This window comes from Protopterus annectens, chromosome 14.part0 (genome assembly GCF_019279795.1).
Source record: "Protopterus annectens isolate FY-2018-M chromosome 14.part0, PAN1.0, whole genome shotgun sequence".
Lineage (NCBI taxonomy): Eukaryota > Metazoa > Chordata > Ceratodontiformes > Protopteridae > Protopterus > Protopterus annectens.
Window position 1 is genome coordinate 315,621,827 of NC_056748.1, and position 7,654 is coordinate 315,629,480.

Below are 7,654 nucleotides of genomic sequence, written 5' to 3' on the forward strand. Positions count from 1 at the left end.
TAATATTGTTGAAAGTCACATTTGGCCCATGCAGCAGGCAAGGCTCTTTCTTCTTTCTTCTGTTGAAGCAAAAGCATTTTCATAAAAATACTAGACATAAGATACTAAGACATCCCCACAAAGAATAAGAGTGAGTGAATGGTGTATCTTCTTGAGTCTATGTTTAACCAATGAATATCATTTACATCAAATGGTTTAACATCGTACCCTAACCATCAAACGATCATTCGATGAATGTTTATTTCAGTGAATGAGAAAATAACTAGTTGGCCAACACTTTCCCATCTGCCCTTTTCCCCACTGTAGTAAAGTCTCAGAGTTGGTATATATAGTTATGGGGGTTATGGGGTGCAAAGCCCCCCAGCTGGGTAGGTTTGAAATGCCATTTTTTTTAGACAAGAAAGCTGGGTAACTATTTACTTTCCCTGGTGAAAAAAATGAACGTTTCCTGTATGAACTTTCAATGGTTAGGGTTCAATGTTTAGCAGTTTGATGTAAATGTTTTTTGATGGTTAAACAAAAACCCATATTTTCTCTAACTGCTACATGATAAAATATATATGCAGCAAATTTGGTAACCAGTCACAAAAAAGAAAACTTCTGGCCCTCCCCTCAGGCACATGAAATATCATAATATTCGATAAGAAGACTTACTCTCCACATCATCTGTCTTTCATATCTATACCTCATTCTGCTTAAGGACAAAATCATGCTGCAACCACACAGCTTTGATAAAACTTTCATGATCATCACCATCATAATGTAATATACCTAGTCTGCATAAATGTTGTTCCATGATTGGCTTCATCTCATGGTGATGAGTCGTTGCCAGTGCTATAAAGTCCAATAGAGTTTGCTTTAGTTTTGCACTGACTGGCTAAACAAACCTTTATAACTCCATTCCATGGATGTATAAAGATTCTGTATACTCTGAATCCTTCATGAGCAACATTTTTGATATCTCTTAGACTCAAGATTCTTCTTTCTCCAACATGAATGTGCAGGTAAAAGGCAGGTATTCATGGTAATTTTAAGTATTTGAAGCCATCTTAAGTTGCTGCCATGACTGTGAGGGTTCCTATCGTGAAAGTGAATGTTAAGAATGCTGAATATGGAAAGGCCGAACATGATAGTTTGAAAGTTGAGAATGTTGAAGCCGCGGAAACCCGAATTCTTTCCCAGGGAAAGAATTTGGTTGGCTGTTTCTGCAACTTTAGCATTTTCGGACCGGGTCAAGGTAAGTGTATGAATGGGTAGTGAGGGACTTTAGGGTTAGGGCACAGGTCAGGTAAGTGTGTGATAATGACGGACTTTAGGGTTAGGGCGCGAGTCAAATAAGTGTGCGGTAGTGACGGACTTTAGGGTTAGGGTGTGGGTCAGGTAAGTGTGCGGTAGTGGCGGACTTTAGGTTTAGGGCTGGATTAAGGATGGTGCCTAGATAGTGGTGTATGTTAAATTTAGTGTAGGTTTTAAAGGTGTTTGGTGTAATTGTGTTATGTGTGTGTTTTTCAGAACAGCAAATTTTTTCCCTGGGAAAAAAAATTTGCTGTTTTGAAGTTTTGATGTTATACAAATTCAATCTTCCAAGTTCCAAGATCGAACTTATGGTGTTCGACATTTTGGAAGTTCAGTTTCATGATATAGACCCGACTAACCAGTGTGCCATGCAATCACAGCCCTTAAGGCAAAATAACATACCTAACACACTAGTAATAGGTGACTCTATAGTCAGGCACACTGACGTCCCACTCACTAGGCTGAACAAGGAGAAGGTTACTGTTAGCTGCCTGTCGGGTGCCAGGATCCGCCACATAACACAAGCACTCAGGTCACTCCAGAACAAGTACAAATACGACTCTGTCATTGTCCATGTTGGTGTGAATGACCTGAGCCGTACCTTCCTGGACTACATGAAAAGAGACATGGAAGAGCTCTCTGATCTCGTAGCCCAGGCCGGTATGACCCTGACCCTGAGTAGCATCCTGCCCTCACCAAGAGTGAAACCACGGTATAAAGAAAAAATTATCAATTTCAACAATTGGCTAAGCTTCTGGTGTCATTCAAAGGGGATCCAGTGTCTGTCAGCCTGGGATGACATGCTCGACAAACCACGCTGCTTTGCTAGAGATGGCTTGCATCTGTCACCCTTAGGCTTTTGAATACTGGCCAAGGCTCTTGCCACCCCCCATGGCGCCTTTTTTAAGCAAGGCTCAAAAGACAAACCCACCACCGTAAATAGCACAAGTAACAAAAAACTGAGGGTAATGCTACTCAATGCTAGAAGTATAAACCTCAAAATGCACGTATTCGAGGCACTCCTCAGTATGGAGAAAATTGATATATGTGCAGTAACAGAAACCTGGTTTAAGGCTTCAGAGAGCACCCCAGCACTACCAGGCTTCAACTCAAACCATACATTTCAGCCACAAAATCCGGACCGAAATACAAAAGGCGGGGGTGTATCCATATTCATCAAGGATATCCTCACCTCCAGGTTAGTGGCACAGCACGATGCTTCAGAGATCATCCACATGCAACTAACAATGGGCAGAACTACAGTTCAAATTGTAGCTTGCTACAGATCACCCACCATGTCCCAGGAACCCCATTCTGCATTTCTGGAAACACTGGGAAACATAAAGATCCTACCAAACACCCTGATATTGGGTGATTTCAATTACCCAAACATTAACTGGGAAAACTACTCAAGTACTAACTCCCTTGCCCAACATTTCCTAGAATTTATAAACTCAAACGCCCTGGATCAACTGGTCAGCACCCCCACAAGAGGTGACAGTATATTGGACCTGGTTATCACCAACGTGGGCGACCGGTGTTCCACACTGGATTTCAACCCCTTGCTGGTTAGGTCTGACCATAAACTAATCACTCTAGATATCCACATTCTGCCCCCACCCCCGGTCAAACAAACCACCATGAAAAACTTTTCAAAAGCAAACTTCACGTTACTTAAGACCGAGGTGGAAAGTTTAAAATCCTCCATGCTAAAGGATTACACTGCCCAAGCTGCAAAATCCTTTAATAATGCACTCTATGGGCATCTACAAGAATGCATGGATCATGCTATCCCAAGCAAAACCAAGACTCCAAGAAAAGGAAACCAGTCTGGTGGACCCCTGCCATAAACAAGCTATACAATAGAAGGAGGAAACTAGTAAAGAAAAGAGTAAAATCCCAAGAAGGGAAGACATCCCTGATCAGTATCAGCAAGAAACTATGACCCCTCATAAAATCATCCAAGGCTAGCTTTGGAAGAAAAATTGCCAAGGACTCCAAAGATAACCACAAGGCATTCTTTAGCTATGTCAAGAATCTATGTGGCAATTCTCAGATCTGCTCAGAGTTAGTGCAGAATGGCACAAAATACACTGAACCAGCCGGTATTGCCAACATCCTGGCAGACAGGTTCAGTGCAAAGTTCACCCCCTCTCACCCCCAAAAGGGTCCATAACCATACCAGAAGAATGTAGTGCCCCTGAAATCACAGACACTCAGGTTAAAACAGCCCTCTCCAAAGCCAAAAACACAGCATCAATGGGACCAGACAGTGTCCCAGACTGCATCCTACATGAGCTCAAACATGAACTAACCCCTCAACTAAACACACTGTTCAAACTCAGCCTCTCCACAGGCCACGTGCCCATAGAGTGGTGCACAGCAACAGTTATTTTGTTCCACAAAGGTGAAGCCACAACATACCCCAGGAACTATCGCCCTATAAACCTGACTAGCTTGGTCTGCAAGGCTATGGAGAGCATCATCATAGATCTCATTAACAGGGACATTGGGAACCTCCAAACACTGGACCCTACCCACTTCGGCTTTGTTAAAGGCAGATCATGCCTCCTAAACCTGGTGGACTTCTTTGAGACAGTTACCAAGGCTATAGATGAGGGAAAGGTGGTCCTCATAGCCTACCTAGACCTCACAAAGGCCTTCAACACCATTCCCCATTCTGGTATTAGAGACACCAGCCTGAACATAAACCCTTACATCGTGAGATGGGTTGCAAACTGGCTCACGGACAGAACCCACATGGTAAGAGTTGCGGGAGCTAGGTCTGTTACAAGTGGCATTCCCAAAGGCTCAGTCCTGGGACACCACCTGTTCGGCATATACTTCTCAGAGTTACAGGCAAGCACAGGAGAACTATGGCTGACCAAGTTCGCAGACGACTACAAACTAGGGGCTATAATTGACTCTCCGGCTGACACAGACATCTTCCAAAAGGGTCTCAATGAGACATATGCCTGGGTGTCAATGCCATGGCCTCAAGCTAAATGCCAAAAAGTGCATAGTCATCCCCTTTGGAAAAAACAAAGTACCCACAAACTACCACATAGGTGGCAGCCCCCTAAATATGGAAGATGTAAAAAAGGGATTTGTGGACCCAAGTAGATAGCAATCTCTCCTTTGATAATCACATTGCCAAAGTGGTTAGAAAATCCTTTTATGTAGCCCACCTAATCACAAAAGGGTTTGTATCCAGATCAAAAGAGGTCATTGTGCCCCTCTACACATCACTCATCAGATCCATCATAGAGTACAACACCCCATTTGGGATGTACTTTACAAGACACCTGCAACTGCTGGAAAGACCATAGAAGTACCTCACCAAGAGGATCACTGTCCTCAAACAGATGCCCTATGCAACTCGACTGAAGAAACTCCAGCTGTACTCGGCTGCATATCGCCTAGTCAGAGGTGATATCTGCCTGACATGCAAGGCCATGGCCAACCCAGAATTGGTGGACATGCTCCACCTAAAGAAAACCATATCCCCTCGAGCCACATACTCTAGGGATCTAAACCTCACCACAACAAAAAATAGGACATGCTGGAGAGATGGATTCCTGTCCCAGAGACTTCACATGCTCTGGAACAAGATTCCAATCTACATTAGGCAGACAAGTGGATGGGAAACAAAGTTTATCCCGGGGATCACTTCAGTGGCTCTGCTGGACAGAGGCAGAGAGAACTAATCTAAAGGGGCAGCAAAAAACAACACATTCTGGCTAAGCTTATAAATGCCTTTGGGCAGATAGCCTAGCACCTACCTATGAACCTATTTAATAACATTATTTTCTTGATAATTTGATAAGGATTAGATTATGTTGAATACATTGCTTTCTGCTTTTATTTTCCAAAGGTTCATATTTTAAAATATAATTGTAGTCAAATCTTAAGAAAGGAATCACATCTGTAAATATTTGAAAACAGTAAAATTCAGTTTAAATGTTATAAAAAGTAAGAAAATGGAGACTTTATTCTGGTACAGATTCTTCATTGAAAATTATAATAAAAACTTTTGATGCATATGAAGTTTGCTATACATACGAGTGTATACAGAGATAGTGGTATGAATTTAATACTAATATATGATATATATATATATATATATATATATATATATATATATATATATATATATATATATATATATTGACATATTAATGTGGAATTAACTGTGCATTAATGTAAAGTATTAGGAAAATATAAATAATACAATAATAATTATTAAAAATCTAAGATTTTAATGGGGTGGTGATGCACAAATAGTTTCACTAAAACAGGTATACTTACTGATCAAATCCCTGGTGAATATTGAGATACATGGTCATAATTATGAGAGAAAATCTTGAAAATCTTAATTTCATATGTTACTTATTATAAGAAAAATTACTGGTAATACTAAATATCAAAAGAAAGCTTATGATATAATGTTTTACATAAAAGAAGAAATGTAATTGTTCTAAATTTAAACAGAGTGAAAGATACATCAGTGGAGGGTGAATGAATATTAATGGCATACAAGGAAAATGTTCATTGTTGACTTAATGTTACTTCGGAGACTTTTGCAAGCAGAGAATTGATTTAAATAAAGTGGGGTAATAAAACTGACTTTATGTTTAAATCTGTTAACACTGACTTTATTTTTGATCTTCATTTTATCTTACTGATGGAGCATTTGAAATGTGCAAAGTGATAGTTTGGTGTTCAGGTTAATTGGGCTTTGTAAAAAGGACAGTTTAGATAGTGTTCTATTAGACATGGATTCAGTAATTTCTCTGGTTAAGTATTGTTTAATTTCATATATAGTTTTAGAGATTTTCTTTTTTAATTTAGAAAATATTTTATTTATTGCCATTAAATGCACTGGTGGTGTGAACCTTGTCTCTAGTTGCTTGTTACTGTTGAAATGACACCCCAAACCCATGTGTAAACATGGTAAAAGGGGTCATGGATGGATGGAGTCAATGCATTAAACATTCAAATATACAAACTAATTTATTTTATTATAATGTAATGCACATTAGTCTTTTATTCAGTTGCATTAGTTAAATATGGGTGGAGTTATTAGAATTTCATAAAAAGACATATCAGAAAAAATTTTTATCATTAACTATTAAAGGGTTAAACAGTGGCTAGAAAGAGGTAGATTAATAAAATATCTTTCAGTGAACAGGACTGATGTATGTCTACAAGAATTATATTAGAAAAAAGACTTAATTCGATATGGATGAATAAATTATACAGAATTACCAAACTCTTCTTCCAAAGGAAAAGATGAGTTCTGTGGCTTTAGAAGAATAATTATAGTGTGCCAGATCTTGCTTGTTCTTATGAGGCTAAATAAATATATGATATGCTAACTTGAATATCAGATTATAGATTTCACATTAGCAGATAAGTATTGAATTCCCAGCTTTAATCAAAATTTGTTAAAAATATATATACATATATAGATATTTTTTGTATATATATATATATATATATATATATATATATATATTCACACACATAGAGAGAGAGAGGAAAAGGGAGTTAAGTAATTTAAAGCAGAATTTGACTCTAGAAGGTGATTTTAACTGCATTCTTGACAAATCTGATATTTGTGTGATGAGAGATTTTGTATATGTTAACACTTTATTTTTACTTAAAGTTTGTGTGATTTTGGAGAACAAATAAGCATTATTGATAGAATTTATAACTCTGATGAACTAAGCTTCAAGCTTGATTATTTTAACGTAACATCATGCCCATTTTCAGATCCAAATGTCTTAACATTTAACATATCTATAAACTATGAAAAGTTACCTTTCAGTAACACGATTACATCATTTAAATTAAAATAATATACAGAATGGTTAAAAATAATTGAAAATTGTTTTTTTATTAGTCATGACAATGGTGAGGTCAGTAAAAGTATTAAGCATGATTCTTTGAAGTTATGATTACATTTTGGTGTAGGAAAACTAAAAGACTGGAAGAGTGATTTGATTAAAATAAGAAATTAAAATTTATTCACATTAAAATACTGGAAAGATGAGAAAGAGTGAGAGTATGTATTAGTGTGTGTGTGTGTGTGTGTGTGTGTGTGTGTGTGTGTGTGTGTGTGTGTGTGTGTGTGTGTGTGTGTGAGAGAGAGTGTGTATATATATCTATTTATATAGTTCTGTTATGTTTATTCAAAAAGCCAAAATGTTGAAACCCAAAATGTCTAAAACCCAAAACGTTGACACGTAAATATATACCAACTCAAGGATCATACAACAGTGGGGAAAGGCAAAATTCCACTTTCAGCATTTTGCACCTTCGACATTTTGACACAGAACCATATATAAATATAAAT